Below are 17,798 nucleotides of genomic sequence, written 5' to 3'. Positions count from 1 at the left end.
AAGATGAACCCGTTCTATTCCAACATATCCAACCTTAATAAAAAAGCCTTCATTACATTCCGAAAATTCCCTATGTGATTTCAAGCTGAGTGAACTTACATTAGTGGTGATTTACATGAGGGGCTTTATAGCCGTACTTGTGGCATTGTTTTAAGAGAGATGAGAAAACTTTTCACAAATCCTCGAATTGAGTGCCACATTTTTACGTGAGGTATGCTAATAGAGAGTAGAGGAAGAGGAGTTTGGGATCCACAATGACCTATGTTTACTGCGAAAATGGTAATAACAATTAAATTTGATTATGTGGTTCTAAAAATACGTGATTTATCTTAATGCTAGTTGTTAGGCAATAAATGCTAAGTAAGAGTTAAGAAAATGAGATAAGAGCTTAAAGATAGTATGCTGTGCAAACCAAGAGGCTGAGGATCGGGGCCTCGAGCCAGGATATATGGGGCCTCGGGATCGAGCTAAGTGCTAGGTTGCGGCCAATTGACGAGGAACTAACAGTTATGAGAGCTTTAATGAGAGCTCTTTATGATCAATGATGAATAGTAAATGAAGAACAATAAATGAAACGCAATAAATGTAAGTAATAAATCAAAGTAAATACAATGGAGAATGTTAAGGTTAGAGAGCAGAGAATGTTCTTGTTGTTGTGTTGAATATCATGTCATGTGCGCAAAAAATAACACGGGTCCCCTTTATTTAGGAGGAGTAATCCCAACATAGTACAGATGCATTTATTACAAATATATGAGGCTGGTATAACCATTTAATGCCACGGTACGGGCTTTTACTATTCTCATAGAATCAGTCAGCTCTATCCACTTGCCTTGGGAATCTACCGCCCATTCATCATAGCTGCTGATTTGCTCTACCCCTAGGTTGAGCGTAGGGAACCCTTTTACTCGAGCCTCGAACTATGCCTCGAGCCTCCTGAAGACGGTCTATGGAATGTCAAAATAATCATAAAATCGGGCTCTCCGATTTTATCCCTATATAGATAGTCCCCGCGTTTCTTAAAGTAAAATAATAAGAAACATCCTTGAATTCTTGATTCTTCAATACTCCTATTATGACGTCAGTTCATCAGAGCATTAAATGCCATGACTCAAAGGCTGCACAAAGGTTGCTATCAACGCGACTATCGAGAAGCCCATGAACCGTCATTTGTTCGACCTTTCTGCTCCTCAAACATCGCTCAATGGCTTCTATAAATACTTCAATTCATTTTTCCATTCACACTTTTAAAACATCAAGTTTTTAGGGCAAAGTTCACAACTTCCTACAACCATCTTCTTCCTATGCTCACTTGTTCATCCTCTTCCTTAGAAACCTTTCGTATAATCATGTCTAGAACCTCTAGAACGGTACCTCTGAAAGAGGGAACCGCTTCCTCAACACGCCCATCCAAGGGCAAACCAAAGATACCTCCGACTGTTGAGCAATGTACCCCCGACAACTTCGATACAGTTTCTGATTTTGCCATCGAAAATCCACCTTCTACCCCGGGCCGATATGAGCTTGTATCTCGGTACATCAGAATGGTGGCCGATACGCGGTGTCACGACTCAAACCGATGGGACACTGTATCTTTCACATCATTCTATCATAGGTAAATGAACTAGAGTAAAGTATGAGCGAATACAAACTTATACATATAAATTACGGGCCTATAAGACCAAAATAGACACTCGTGTACTGAACATGAGCTAACAAGGCCATACAATCTTTTACATACATGACATCTATCTAAAAGCCTCTAAGAATACATAATTTTCATAAATATCGGAATAGAGTCCCGCCATACAATACACGTCTAAATAATACTAATAGATCAAGCAACTCCGAAGCAAATTGAATGCACCGACATCGTCCGCTGAGCTGATAACATATTTGGAGGGCTCTCAATCTGTCTATCGGGACCTACGGGCATGAAGCACAGCGTCCCCAAGAAAAAGGGACGTTACTACGAATAATGTACCGAGTATGTAAGGCACATAAATAACTACATAACAGACATGAAGGACATATAGGGTAAATGACTCCACCTGTAAGTCTGGATAACTTTGTAAATCATGAAATAATTATCGTGTCATGCATATGCATATGAATGTTATGTCGTGCATAGGTACATGTTTCATAATATCATCAGCCTCTGGAGGCATCCCGTCATATCATATCGGCCACTGTGGGCAAAATCATCAACGTATACCAGCTGATCAGGTGGTGATGCGTATATAACACCCAAACGTTTCATATATATATATATATATATATATATATATATATATATATACATATACGTGTATATAACACCATCTGGTCATGCGTCAATGTATATGAATGCAATGCATGAAAAGTACATTAATAAAATCTTTCGGAATGTCGTAAGACCATTTTGCCTTTGAGTAATATCATAAAGTAAACTCTATATGAGACCCATGAATAGATGACAAAATATTATGACACATGGAAATTCAAGAATATAGATATCTCTAATACTTCTATGAACAAACTCATTTATGGAATTTGTGCATTAACCCTTTTCGTTTGTGTCGTATAGATCATGCCAAAAGAAAGAAGGGATAGCCTTAACATACCTGGAGTAGGGAAAAACTTGTATAATGTTCTTGGAAAAGATTGCACCGTACTCTTTTAGACCCGCAAAATTTTACGTTGCTACGATTCCTAAAATTCTCGTTGGAACCTTGCAAGATTTCTCGTGGTTTAATGGAGTATTTAAAATCAAATCTTCATTTGAATTTGAAGATGGCCATGTTCTGGCAGCGTTATGGACTTTTGTTTTTTAAATTCATCTCTTAATCTTCTAATTGTAGTAATGTGACTACTACTACTATTTTGGATGGTATACTAATATAAGTAGGAGGTGTCTTTTCACCTTGGTCCTTGATTGCCACATATTAAATGTCTAAGATAAGTCATTGTGGCCAACTGCAACGTTTTTGGGATGATAGATTTTATTAGTTTTTGTCCACTTATTAATTAATTAAGTAATGTCCTGTTACCTGATAATTAATTAATAACCCGTACAATTAAGAATTATTTCCACTTACTTAAAATATTGCTCACTTTTTACATACCTTACTATCATAGCCATGTAGTACCTTGTATGGTACTAGCCCATAAATACTGGGTATTTTAGCTCGGGCTGTATTTTATCCCAAAAAGTCAAATTTTAACGAAATTCATTTTCTTCGACTTGCTTCCCCTCTTACCTTCATGAATTTACTCATCACGTATAATCCTTATAATCTCTATATAATCGTTTTCTTGGACTGATGTTAATTACCTTACGGCAAATTCAATGTACAATTCTACAAGGTGCAATATTGTCGTAACTTAATACTGTGAAGTGTGTTATCACCATAATGTAATATTGCAAGGCATAACATCATCGTAATATTGCGGGGGTGTAACATCATTCCCCCCTTTGGAACATTCGTCCTCAAATGTTGACTGACGCTCTTATCATTTTCATAACTTATAGCTCTTGTGAATACCTTAATACTCTCCTTGCCATTTAAGCAGTTGCTCTGTGAATAAATCCAAAGTCTAGGGCATTCTCCCCTTTAGTTTTCATGCTCATATCATGACTTGTGGTCGAAATCTTTCTAATCTCATAACTGTTGCTACCTCCTGTCATGCAGCCTGTATGACCCTGGCTTTGTAAGTTCGCTTATGCGATTCATCTTTTCTTTTTCCTTTTAGCTTTTAGTCAATCTCTTGGCCTTACTTTGTAGACATATACAAGGATTAATAGGATGCCTCTCTGGGCATCTATAGGTGTATTGAAGTTCTTCGCTCGATATATTGTAGAACTAACGAATATGGCCATATCTTATTTCTTATATCTTGTTATCCATTCGTATGGCTAGCTGCATCTACATGGGTCATACTATACCATAATTTTTACTTCAATTTATCGTTACTGAGGTATGCTTACCAAACTCTAATTACTTTTGTTGCCTATCCTTTAGGTGTAAATCTCAGTCCTTTAATGCTCCTTCATTACTGTTTGTCTTAAGAAGGATGGCGTAATATCATGTCATACTTTGTAACTTGTATCTGTCCATTGTTGATTCACCTCAATGTTGATCTACAATCCTCCACTTGAAGACTTGAAACTTCTTACGTAATATATTGTTGCTAGGGCTTACGCTGCATTGAGGACTATTTGAAGTGATTTCCATAACCGTATTTCATAGTGTCTGAATGTGATTCACCTTAAATCTTTTCTCCTTCTCTTTTTCTCTTTTTTTTCAAATCATTATTCAAACGAAGACCCAAATGTCATCCTTTATTTGTCACAATTACACCCTCATTTTATTACCAGGTTAGCATTTCATTCTTTATAAATGCTATTAATCTTAGACTCTTTTGAGTTCATTCAGGCTATACTAAACTTTCAATAACTTAGAGAAACCATTATCTCTCTTGTTTTCATGGACTTAATCCCGAGGACTTATCCATTCTCGTCACCTTTTCATTTGCCTTTCCTTATCCCTACTCATGTTTTTTAAAACTTTGTCGCTCTACCATACTTTAGCTTGCGATCTATACATATCTATTTATACTACTCGCAACTTTCCTTCAACTTGCTTGCAACATAGATTTCCTTATTTTACCCTGGAATGTCAAGCTAGACATCACATAATCTCTAACCCTTATATTCCCTCTTAACTTGATTTCTCAGTACTTAGAAACCATAGGCTAGAAGACATGCCGCTATCACTCCCGGTTATTGGATCCCTACGCTTCTAGTCTTCTATCCGACGTATGGACTATTCACAAATTTCTGCATTTGAGTATCTCATACGTTGTTCACCTTTACCTTACTTACTTAAAATCTCGCATCATATCTTCTATCTCTTTCATATCCTCCCTTCCACATAGGTATGATTCACATCACAACTTGAAGCTCTATTATAATACTACACTCCGGTGGGCGCTTCATACTAATTTCCTATGAGGCTGTTACTTTTTACATTTTTTAATTGGATTTATCATAGAGCCGTTATAGACTATGGTTATTGTACTATCTCTTTCGTACCTCTGATTTTAAGGGAGATCCTGCAATGTTCTCGATCACGATGTTTCTAATTTTCTCGGTCCAATAATCAACCTCCTGATTTACTTAGGTGATGTAACTCTTTAGTTTCCTCCTTCTTCTGATCGGCCTTCTCGTTGGCTTAAGCAATCTTTCAATCTGTGGTTCATGGTATTATTTATTCTATTTATCCTTTCATGGGCAATGAGGAATATGCATTATACAATCCTTTAACAATTTAATATGTCATGTATGATGTGGGCTCAATTCTTTCTTTTAACGTATACCACAATCTTCTATGACTTTATATACTGCATGTATAAAACTCTGAACCTTTAAGTGCATTCATAACGTAACCAACTCTGGATCATTGATCAAATAATTTCTTTCGTTCTATTTTAGCTTTCTTTTAACGTAAGCTATTACTTTTCCTGGTCTTTCTGCCCCCTTGTTGCATCCATACTTAGCTCATCTTAGTTCCCACACATACTAGAGTTTTCGTGCAACTCATATGATCTCGAATATTACTTTTGGAGTACTTATAGTGTTGTTGTGACTGTTGTTACACGACTATTTCCTCTTTAGGTCATTGTGCTTAAGTTGAAGCCTTTTTCCTTATTTCCTAAGCTAGTCTTTCGTTGTAGTACTTAGGGAGAACCCTTGACCCTCGTAAAGCTATGAGATTATTACGGACCTTTTGATGTCCGTCCTTGCATATAATTATCCGTAGTTGCTTACCTCCGGGGCCTTGTGCTTGTAAGGTTGCTTCTGAACTGACTTTGATTGCCTTCCCAGTGACACTTTCTTTTATTCCCGTAACACTTGTACGGTACCTTTAACTACCCCGACTCCTATAATATATCTCAAGAATTATAATGACATTACTGCGAGGCTGAATTCTCCAAATTGGGGTTTACTACATTCATCTTGCATGATCTGCTGATTTATCCGTAACTTCTTGTCTAGTCATGACTAGGCTCTTCCTGAATGAACTACTAATTACTCGTCGGCCCATTCTCATATCTATATTCTTTGTAATCTTCCTTGGGTTATTTCCTTTCTTAACTTACCTCACGTGTTGTCTCCTTATCTATCAATAACATCTCGGGCAGGAACCCTTACTTCCCTTTAATTTTGACTTCGTGCTTACATAACGTCCTGGAATCATAGCATATTTGTAACCTTTGGATAAGTGCAATCTCATCCTTTTCTCATTTTTTGCAATCTTCCTTTATCATTCCATATTCCCCCCTTTAGGGGAGTACTAAGGCTTGGAGCTATGACAACCTGCCTATAGATGTTTTTCCTCTTCATCTTTGGCATCCTTTCACATCATCGATGACCCATACTTACTTGCGGTAATCCTTTTGTACCAAGGATAATAAAATCCCTCACTCTTGATGGTGACATTTAGTGTAACTGGTACATATAGTTGCTTAAGCTTAACTTTTCTCACATTGCTTGCTTTAGGGAAGCATCTTCCTGAATAACCATTCTCTGAATTTCTCATGAATCTTCTTCTGTTGTCCATTTTATTATCGCTGGAAAGCAATATGAAATTCTCATGATGCTGACCATTATCAGATCACTCAGTCCCTAATTCATGTTTAGTTTATCTTGTTCACTAGCTCATACTGATTTCTACATTCTGGGGTTTAATTCTCCCTTCTGGTAATCATGTTAGAGTCATGAACTTATTCTTTGAGATGAGGATATGACTTTATGGCATATACTCTTTTGTTGTCCTAAGACCCTTCACCTCTCATCTCTTCATTCACTTGACTAGACTCTACAATACTGTCATTTCCTTTTTTCATACCGTCGTTATCCATGTATCACACCTTATTCATAATGTTTCCTTATCTCTCTTCTCATTACTCTGCTAATATTTTTGCATATCACTTTTCTTATGAAAACTTCAACATGACATTCTTTTACTTTTAGCTGTCCTTGCTTCATTCATCGGCTCTTCGGGTTGCTCAACGTCCTCTCTCTACTAGGGACGGGAATCACACTAAGGTGATATTTATCCCTTCCAGGATTTCAGTACCTATCATCTGAATTTTTTTTGATCATGTTAGTATTCACGTCTAATTGTAATATTTTAGAGTGCACCATCTGGGTGTCTCACAAGGAGATCTATTAGCACATTTTTAATATCCTTCGGCAATGTCAACTAATACAAGTAATCCATTCACCAATTTGGGTTACCCTAACCTCAGCCAGATCTTGATATCCCGTCTTTTTCTTAACTATACCTGTTAGCCCCCCACAGGGCATAACTGAAATGGGTGTGATCAATTGTACATACCTCCTGTTACTGTTGAATATAACTCAAAAAGCTTATGTTCCTCTGCCTGAATTACAAATGTTGTTAACCTTCATTAATTGGGCACCTCGTACCCTTCTTCATCTTGCTTCTTTTGCTTGTTGAAATGTGTATTCATCTTCTTAATCTCTCATTGTCTTTCACCATAAATGTGGATAGGCATTCTTGCCTTAAGGCTTCTTATCAGGAAGCTTACACCTTTTCAGTACACCCATGATCTGCTAAAGACCTCACATTTACTTATCATAGGCATCATATAAAAATCGAATTCCTCTGACTCAGCTCTTCCACAACTATCTCTCTTTCCAACCTTCTTTCCGGATGTAGGTATCATCTTATTACAAATAAGATGGAATTTCGGAACTTGAATTCTTATAAGTGAGCTCTACCACACGATCTAGAGTAATAATAAAGAGTGGCAGTCCTAAATGCCATGTAGCCTCCTACTTATAAGTGTGGTGCACGACACACCCATAAATAAGACTCTACTAGACATGGCTTGTAGACTTCCTAGGACAGAACTGCTCTGATATCACTTTTGTCATGACCCAAATCGATAGGCCGCGACGGGCACCTGGTACCTTACTCAACTGAGTACCAACGTAACGTATCTTTCATATCATTCTATTATAGGTAAATGAACAGGAGTAAAGTTTGAGGTAATACAAACTTATAAATATAAAGTACGGGCCTATAGGACCAAAATAGCCACACATGTACAAAACATGAGCCTACAAGCCCATACAAACTTTTATGTACATTACATCTATCTACAAGCCTCTAAGAATACATAATTTTCATAAAGGTTGGAACAGAGTCCCGCCATACCAAACAATACACGTCTAAATCGTACTAACCAATCAAGCAACTCCGAAGCAAATGGAGCGCACCAACATCTTTTGCTGAGTTGATAGCCCACTTTCAGGGCTCTCCACCTATCTATCAGGACTTGTGGGCATGAAACGTAGTATCCCTTGGCAAAAAGGACGTTAGTACGAATAATATACCGAGTATGTAAGGCACATAAATAACTACATAACAGACATGAAGGACATATAGGGTAAATGACTCCACTTGTAAGTCTGGATAACTTTGTAAATCATGAAATAATTATAGTGTCATGCATATGCATATGAATGTCATTTCGTGCATAGGTACAGTTTTCATAACATCATCAGCCTCTAAGGGCATCCCTTTATATCATCTCGGCCACTGTGGGCAAAATCATCAACGTATAGCAGCTGATCAGGTGGTGGTACGTATATAATGCCATAACCTTTCCCATATCCTGTATACATACACACACACACACACACACACACACACACACATATATATATATATATATATATATGCGTATATAACATCATCTGGTCATGGGTCAATGTATATAAATGCAATGCATGATATGTACGTTAATAAATTCTTTCGGAATGTCATAAGACCATTTTGCCTCTGAGTAATATCATAAAGTAAACTCTTTTCAACTTTCATATTATTCTGAGACCCATGAACAGATGATAAAATATTATGACACATGAAAATTCAAGAACATGGATATCTCTAATACTTCTATGAATAGAGTCATTTATGGAATTTGTGCATTTGCTCGTTTCATTTGTGCCATATAGATCATGCAAATAGAAATAAGGGATAGCCTTAACATACCTGGAGTAGGAAAAAATCCGTATAACGTTCTTGGAAAAGATTGCACTGTATTCTTTTAGACCCGCAAAATTTTACGTTGCTACGATTCCTAAAATTCTTATTGGAACCTTGGAAGATTTCTCGTGGTTTAATGGAGTATTTAGAATCAAATATTCATTTGAATTTTAAGATGGCAATGTTCTGGCAGCGTTATGGACTTTTGATTTTGAAAGTCATCTCTTAATCTTCTAATTGTAAGTAATGTGACTACTACTACTATTTTGGATGGTATACTAATATAAGTAGGAGGTGTCCTTTCACCTTGGTCCTTGATTGCCACATATTAAATGACTAAGATAAGTCATTGTGGCCGACTTCCACGTTTTTGGGAGGGTAAATTTTATTAGTTTTTATCCAGTTATTAGTTAATTAGGTAATGTCCCGTTACCCGATAATTAATCAATTACCCGTATAATTAAGAATTATTTCCACTTACTTAAAATATTGCTCACTTTTCACATACCTTACTATCATGGCCATGTGGTACCTTGTATTGTACCCATCCATAAATACCGGGTATTTTAGTTCGACAAAGTTACCCATTTATTTAGTCCATAAATACCTTATATGGTACTAATTCACCTATAATCCTTATAATCTCCATATAATCTTTTCCTTGGACTGATGTCAATTATCTTATGACAAATTAACTGTACAATACTACAAGGTGCACTATCATCGTAACTTAATTCTGCGAAGCGTAACATCACCGTAATATAATACTACAAGGCATAACATCATCGTAATATCGCGGGGTGTAACATGTAGAGAGTGAAGAAGGACTGCCGATGGGGGCAGCATTTCAACTACAGATCCTCAAGCCTGAAGAAAGCATAGTAGATGACAAAACTGGCTTTCTCAGCGTATATACATACCCATTCACTCTAGGTCCTGTAGATCCTTCTTCCCCGAAGATAGATCCGATGATTCTTAATTGTTGCCGAGAGTACCGAGTGACACTTGGTCAAATCTATCCTTCTTTTCAGAGGATCATTTACATGCTCTGATATTTTTCCAATCAGGTCGAGGGAATGACCTTCACCCTAGATCACCTGGTCAGGTTGTATAGCCTTTGTTTCTACCGAGGTTTGATCAAGCTTCATCCTTGATCTGCGAAGACATTATTTTCGAGCATCGATAAGGACAAGGACCGTGGGTGGATGAGCCGGTTTGTCAGAGTGAGGACATTTGACATTATACCGGCTGATAGGATGCCATTCTCGAAGGAATGGAATATGCAGTGTAAGTTTCCTTACTTCGAGTTCGTTTTATTGCCCCTTCTTTCCCCTTCTGAAATGATCTTCTTTTGACTATGCAACCACCGTTTGGTACCCTACAGCAGTTCAGAACCATTCGAGGTGGATTAGATAGCTAGACTCTGCCTTTCCTTACAATGGGCGTTCTTGGCGTGATTTGGCCAAGACTCGGTGGCAGGCTAAGAACCATGGTAAGTACTTCTTACTGTCGTTGCCAAATTTCTTATGAGTATTCTTCGTGGTGATGAGTTTTGATATATCATGCTTATGAAGACCTCAAGGATGGTGTGTCGATGAGACTAGCTCCCGCTGGTGAAGAAGGAACCTTGAAACCCGACAAGGGTAAAAAGAGGAAGAAGGAAACTTTGACCGAGTCTTCAATTAAGATCGATGCCACAGTCTCGGCTTCGGCTGCTGTGGCAAGTCCTCATTCTGAAGATGAAGGTTATGATGATGATGATCGCCCTATGGCACGAAGGACAAGAAGGAGTGCTAATGCTCCACAAGTTTCTGGGCGCGAGGCCACCACGCCAGTGATGGTCGATATAGACCTAATCCGTGTTGAGGAAACCCTCGAGGAGGGTTCGGGCACTGTCCCTAAGCTTCAAGTCAGACATGGCACAGTCCGTATCGATGAAACCTTGGCTGGTGATTCCGGAGGGCCTGAACCCGAAGTTTCCCAGGGTTGAGAGGAGATTCTTACAAAAATTAATTCCCTGGGTGGCTTTTTAATTGGGCTCTTCATTTTTACCGGGGGAAATTAGGGACCCCCAGGATACGGGTACCGCTGGTGTGGGGACCTCTCATGGAGAGGAAGAAACGCTTGAGGACTACTTCATCGGCATCGACGTGGACGTTCGATGCCCCCATCACTCTTGAAGAGGACAAGAAGCTTCAACTGTAGGTAACATTCTCGACATACCATTTGTGCTTTAAATTTTTCCCTTGTCTTCTCAACTTTTCTACCTCTGTTGCAGGTCAAGAAGTTGTATGACCATGCTTTCTCTAAGCACCAAGACGAGCTCTCATGCCATGAGAAGGAAATCGAGGAGCTCACCTCGAAGCTGAGTAAGTCAGAGGCTTCCTCCGCCCGATAGGAAGAGGAGTTGGATGAGTTTCGGGCAAGCCTAGAGGGGGGTGTACAAGGAAAGGAACAGCTTTGCCGAGCAGGTAACACGACATTCATGTTCTCATTCTCTTATTCTCATAACTTGATATTCATGATCTTGTTTCGCCTCTGCAGATTGGCAAAAGGATGCCCTGGTGGGGCAATTTCGGGAAGAGGTCGCGGCCTAGGATGCGGAGATCCTCGAGATAAAGAGGTAGAATAAGGTTGTGACCTCGGAAAAGGACCTTTTACGGGCTAAGTTGACCTTGACCCATGAACTTCTTTAGAATGCTCAGAAGTAGGTCGTTGCACTATCTTCAGCCAAGGCTGAGGCTGTCGAAGATGAGTCCTCATATAAGAAGGATGCCACTACTGCAAATGCTCTAGATAGGGAGATATCTGAGAAGGCCGAACATAATTTGGCTCAGGTAGTTGCTTATACTCATCTGCAAGCTCGGAGGCAGGCCCTCGATGAAGAAAACGCCGAAGCTGTTGATCTCCTTACTGAGATCAAAAAAGCCAGAATCTTGGAGGAGGGATAAATGCCATCAACTACTTCAGATGAGGACTTTGGAAGTGATCCAGATGGTAGCGAGGGTGAGGAATAGTCTCACTCCACCCTTTCTGCTTCTTCTTTTCTTCCTTTTGTGTAAGGGATCCTCGAGGGAGTTTTGTAAAGATACAATCTGTAAACATATTTTTGGAAATGAATTTTTGAGAATGCAAAGAGATCCTTTTATTCAAAGTCTTCCAATTTATTTTTCAATGCTTATGTAAAGCTAGTTTGTTGAACCTTGATGTCGGCTCTTTTAGAGCCTATACTCGGAGTAACCGAGATCCTCGAGATCGGGCACCATCTCGAGGCTAGGCCGATGTTGATATCCCCTTAGAGATTATTTTTATTTTGACAGAGTTCCTCGAGATTGATCACCATCTTGAGGCTTAGATTGATATTTATGGCCCGATAGAGCCCATAGTTATAACGGCAGAGATCCTCGAGATCGAGAACCATCTCGAGGTTGGATTGGTACGGGAATCTTGACCCCTCATATGTCGTACGACAATGTCATTCGTATGGCATGATTGCAAAGTGACCAGGGTGGTCCCACCGGTACACTTCCCCAATAGTAGCAATGACATGGTAAGAATTAATTGGCCTTTAGGGTAGGCGAGCAGTCACTGCTCGCTCTATATATGAGCTTACTTTCCTCTTATTTGAGGGCTTTGCTATTTTTGTAGAGTTTTTTCTCCTTGCAGCAGTGCTTCCATCGCTTTAGTTCAAAGCTTTCATTTAAGTTTTCACCTCCTTCTTCTTGTTTCTCCGTAGTTATGTCTGCTATGCCCAAATTCGTCTACCAAGAGGAGGAGAGCTCCGTCTCTATTTCCCGCTCGGTCGGTAGTGCACCGTCGGCGTCCGGTGAGCTAACCTCGAGGTGTTTTGTCTCGAGAAGGGACTTTTAGTTAGAGAGACCGCCCAACGCTCAGGGCCATTAGGAACATGCATCGAGGTTTGTCTCATCAATAGGAGAGGAACACCTCGAGGCGGTTAGGAGAGACTATGGATAGGGAGAAAAGGTGGTATTCCAGGTACCTTCCCTAGACGAGAGCATCATGGATTATGTAGAGGGGTTTTTGAATGTATACACATACCCTTTTACACTAGGCCCTCTCGATAGGGTCATGCTCGAGTTTTGTAAGAGATATCAGGTTACCCTGGCACAGGTTCACCCATCATTTTGGAGGATAGTGTTGATGATAAGGTATTTTGCAGATAAAGTTGGGTTCAAGTTCACCCTGGGCCATCTTATCAGACTATACAGGCCCTTGCATTACCGGGGCTTGATTACTCTACGACGTCGATCCACCCAGCCCTTTATTTCCAGTAGTGAAGAAGACGGGGACAGAGGGTGGATGAGTTGATTTTGTCCGAGTGCAAACCGCCGATATTATCCCCACAGAGTTCCTTCCATTTCCTGAGAAATGGAATTTCACACATAAGTGATACACTTATGTTTTTATTGTTTTATTCATGGTGGAGGCAGACTCCATAAAAGATGTCTTCCTTTCCTTCTCTACAGCGGTCCTATGGTTTCCATATGAGGTCCCCGACCTAGCAGATTAGAATCAAAAATTGGCAGCTTGCTCAACGTACAATGAGCGCAAGTGGTGAGATCAGTCCAAAGGCAGATGGGAGGCCAAACACCACAGTACGTGCTTTACGGCCTATTTTCTTTGAAAGGTAGTCTCTTTTATGTGTGTTAACTATGTCACCGCAGGTATAGGAGAATTTTCTGAGATGAGACCGTGCCCCCTTGGAGAAGACGATGGATCGTCGGCTTCGGGGTCAAGGGATAATAACAAACGGAAGGAATCTTCTAATGACGAAGATGCTCATAGCAAGGGAAGCCCTGCCCGGAGGCTCAAAGGAGATGGATCGACTGTGCTTAGATGAACCGACGACTGTGATGTGGTTCAAGACATTACAACCTTCCTTGTTACGGAATTTTAAGGGTCCTCCTTAAAATTCTGCCCCAGTTTACTAGGTTGCTGCTTCTAATTGCTGCTAGCGATGATTGGCTGAAATTAACTTCGAAATTTTGAGGGTCCTCCTCAAAATTCTGCCCCAGTTTCCAATTGCGGCGGGAAATGAAAGTTTTGTTGAATTGTGACCGGACCCATAGGGTTGCCTATGTATCCCCTCTTAAACGGGAATCAGGTCAGGCGTAGTTCAAATTACATCATAAAGGAAAGCATAAAGATTATATATAGTAGCGCTTGACTGCATCTGAATTGATCGGCTTTGGCCAGACTTTTGTCGTCCATTGCCGCAAGTATAAGGGCTCCTCCTATTAGAACCCGGTGAACCATGTACGGACCCTGCTAGTTGGGAGAGAATTTCCCTTTTGGCTTCATCTTGATGCGGGAAAATTTTCTTTAATACCAGCTGCCTCGGTGTGAACTGTCTTGGCTTGACTCTTTTGTTGAAGGCTTTGGACATCCTGTTCTGATAAAGTTGACCATGGCAAACTGCATTCATTCTCTTTCTATCTATAAGAGCTAGTTGCTTGTAACGATTCTTTACCCATTCTGCATCGTCTAGCTTTGCTTCCTGTATGATTCTTAATGATAGAATTTCCACCTCGGCTGGAATGACGGCTTCTGTACCATAAACAAGCATATAGGGGGTTGCCCCGGTTGATATGCGGATTGTGGTGCGGTATCCCAATAAAGCAAATGATAGCTTCTCGTGCCACTGCTTATGCTTCTCTATCATTTTCCTTAGTATCTTCTTGATATTCTTATTGGCGGCTTCTACTGCTCTGTTCATCTGAGGTCTGTAGGTTGTAGAGTTCTTGTATTTGATCTTGAAGGTTTCACACATGGCTTTCATCAGGTCATTGTTGGCATTGGAACCATTATCAGTGATGATTGATTCCGGAATCGCGAACCGACAAACGATACGGTCGCGGATGAAGTATACCACGACTTTCTTAGTCACTACTTTGTAAGATGCTACTTTGACCCATTTGGTGAAATAGTCGATTGCTATTAGAATAAACCTGTGCCCGTTGGAGGCGGCAGGCTCGATTGGTCCAATAACATCCATTCCCCAGGCAGCGAACGACCATGGTGAGAATGCTGTAGTAAGCTCACTTGGAGGTAACTTTATCATGTCTACATGTATCTGATATTGGTGGCATTTCTGGACATACTGGATACAGTCCGTCTCCATAGTCATCCAAAAGTAACCAGCATAGAGTATCTTCTTTGCTAAGACAAAACCGTTCATATGTGGGCCGCAGGTCCCAGCATGGATTTCTTCTAGTAGTTTAGATGCTTCCTTCGCGTTGACACACCTTAGTAATCCCAAATCAGGAGTCCTCCTATATAGGATTCCTCTACTGTGAAAGAAATTGTTGGACAACCTTCGAAGTGTGCACTTCTGAGTAGTGTTCGCAAGTTGTGGGTATTCTCATTTTGCCAAATATTCCTTGATATCATGAAACCAAGGCTTTCCATTTGCTTCTTCTCCGACATGAGCACAGTAAGCTGGTTGATCATAGATCTTTACCGGAATGGGATCAATGAAGTTTTTGTCTGGATGTTGTATCATGGATGATAGGGTGGCCAATGCATCGGCGAACTCATTCTGGATTCTGGGAACATGTTGGAATTCCGTCTTTGTGAACCTCTTTCTCAATTCCTGTACATGATGCAGATAAGGGAGTATCTTGGAGTTCTTGGCTGCCCATTCTTCTCGGAATTAATGTATAAGCAAGCCTGAATCCCCCATTACTAGAAACTCTTGAATGTTCATGTTGATGGCCATTTTGAGACCTAAGATACAGGCTTCATACTCAGCCATATTGTTGGTGCACGGGAATCTGAGTTTGGCAGACACCGAATAATGTTGACCGGTTTCCGATATGAGGACTGCTCCTATGCCAACTCCCTTGAAGTTTGCTGCTCCGTCGAAAAACATTCTCCAACCAACATAGGATTATGCAATATCTTCTCCTATAAATGATACCTCTTCGTCAGGAAAATACGTTTTCAGGGGTTCATATTCTCCATCCACGGGGTTTTCAGCAAGGTGATCTGCTAGTACCTATCCCATGATTGCCTTCTGAGTTACGTAGATAATGTCAAATTCACTCAACAAGATTTGCCACTTGGCTAGCTTTCCAGTGGGCATGGGCTTCTAGAAGATGTACTTCAAAAAATCCATCCTTGATATGAGATATGTAGTATAGGCATAGAAGTAGTGTCTCAGCTTCTGAGCTACCCAAGTTAAAACACAACAGGTGCACTCTAACAAAGAATACCAGGCCTCGTACAGGGTGAACTTCTTACTGAGGTAATAAATGGCTTGTTCCTTCCTCCCCGTTTCATCATGTTGCCCTAGAACACAACCGAATGCTCCATCCAATATTGCGAGGTAGAGTAATAGAGGTCTACCTAGCTCGAGCGGGACCAAGACTGGTGGTGTTGACAGGTACTCCTTGATTTTATCGAAGGCCTTTTGGCAGTCATCAGTCCATTTGGTAGCAACCTCCTTCTTCAACATCTTAAAGATTGGCTCACAGATAACTGTAGATTGTGCTATGAACCGGTTGATATAGTTAAGTTTCCCCAAGAAACTCATCACGCCCTTCTTGTTCTTTGGTAGTGGCAACTCTTGAATAGCTTTGACCTTTGATGGATCCAGTTCTATTCCTCGGTGACTTACAAGGAACCCAAGTATTTTTCCGGCCGGAACCCCAAATGCACATTTTGCGGGATTCAGTTTTAGGTTGTATCTTCTCAGTCTATTGAATAACTTCCTCAAATCTTCCATGTGATCAGTGGCTTTCTTGGACTTGATGATAACATCGTCTACATATACTTCGATCTTTTTGTGTATCATATCGTGGAAAATGGTTTTCATGGCCCTCATGTAGGTGGCCCTAACATTTTTTAATCCTAACGACATCATCTTGTAACAGTACATCCCCTACGGTGTAATTAAAGCCGTTTTCTCAGCATCTTCTTCATCCATCCAGATCTGATGATACCTCGCAAAACAATCTACAAATGACTGCAACTCATGCCTAGCGCAATTGTCGATCAGGATGTGTATGTTTGGCAAGGGGAAGTCGTATTTTGGACTGGCCTAGTAGAGATCCCGGTAGTCGACACAGACTCTGACCTCAAAATCATTACCCTATCAAAGGCCTAAACGTCATCCTCTTATCCATCACAATTATACCCTTATTCTACCACTAGAGAAACATTCCATCTCTTCTAAATTCTCCATGTCTTAAACTCCTCTGAGTTAACTCAAGTATACTAAGCTTTTTATAACTTATGGAAACCATCAACTCTTTTATTGTGATGGGTTTAATCCTAAGGACTTACCTATTCTCGTCACCTTCTCACTTACCTTTTCTTATCCTTACTCTTGTCTACCTAAAAACTTATCGCTTAACCATACTTTAGCTTGAAACCTGCATATTTCTATTTGTACTAGTCGCAACCTTCCTTTAACTTGCTAGAACTATAGATTTCCTTATGTTATTCTGGAACCTCAAGCGAGACATCATATCATCTCTAACTCTTATGCCACTGACGATAACTCTATCATTTCTTGATACAAAATTACAACGCTTTTAGCCCTCTATATGATATCTGGATTATTCGTAGCCTTCTGTACTTGGGCATCTCGTACCTTCTTTACATGTACCTTACTTACCTTTAAATCTTACATCGTATCTTCTATCTCTTTCATAACATCCCTTTCACATAGGTGGAATTCACATCCACACCTTAAAGTTCTACTATAATACT

The sequence above is a fragment of the Nicotiana sylvestris genome, chromosome 3 (assembly GCF_000393655.2).
Source record: "Nicotiana sylvestris chromosome 3, ASM39365v2, whole genome shotgun sequence".
Taxonomy (NCBI): domain Eukaryota; kingdom Viridiplantae; phylum Streptophyta; class Magnoliopsida; order Solanales; family Solanaceae; genus Nicotiana; species Nicotiana sylvestris.
This window is presented reverse-complemented; position numbering follows the sequence as displayed.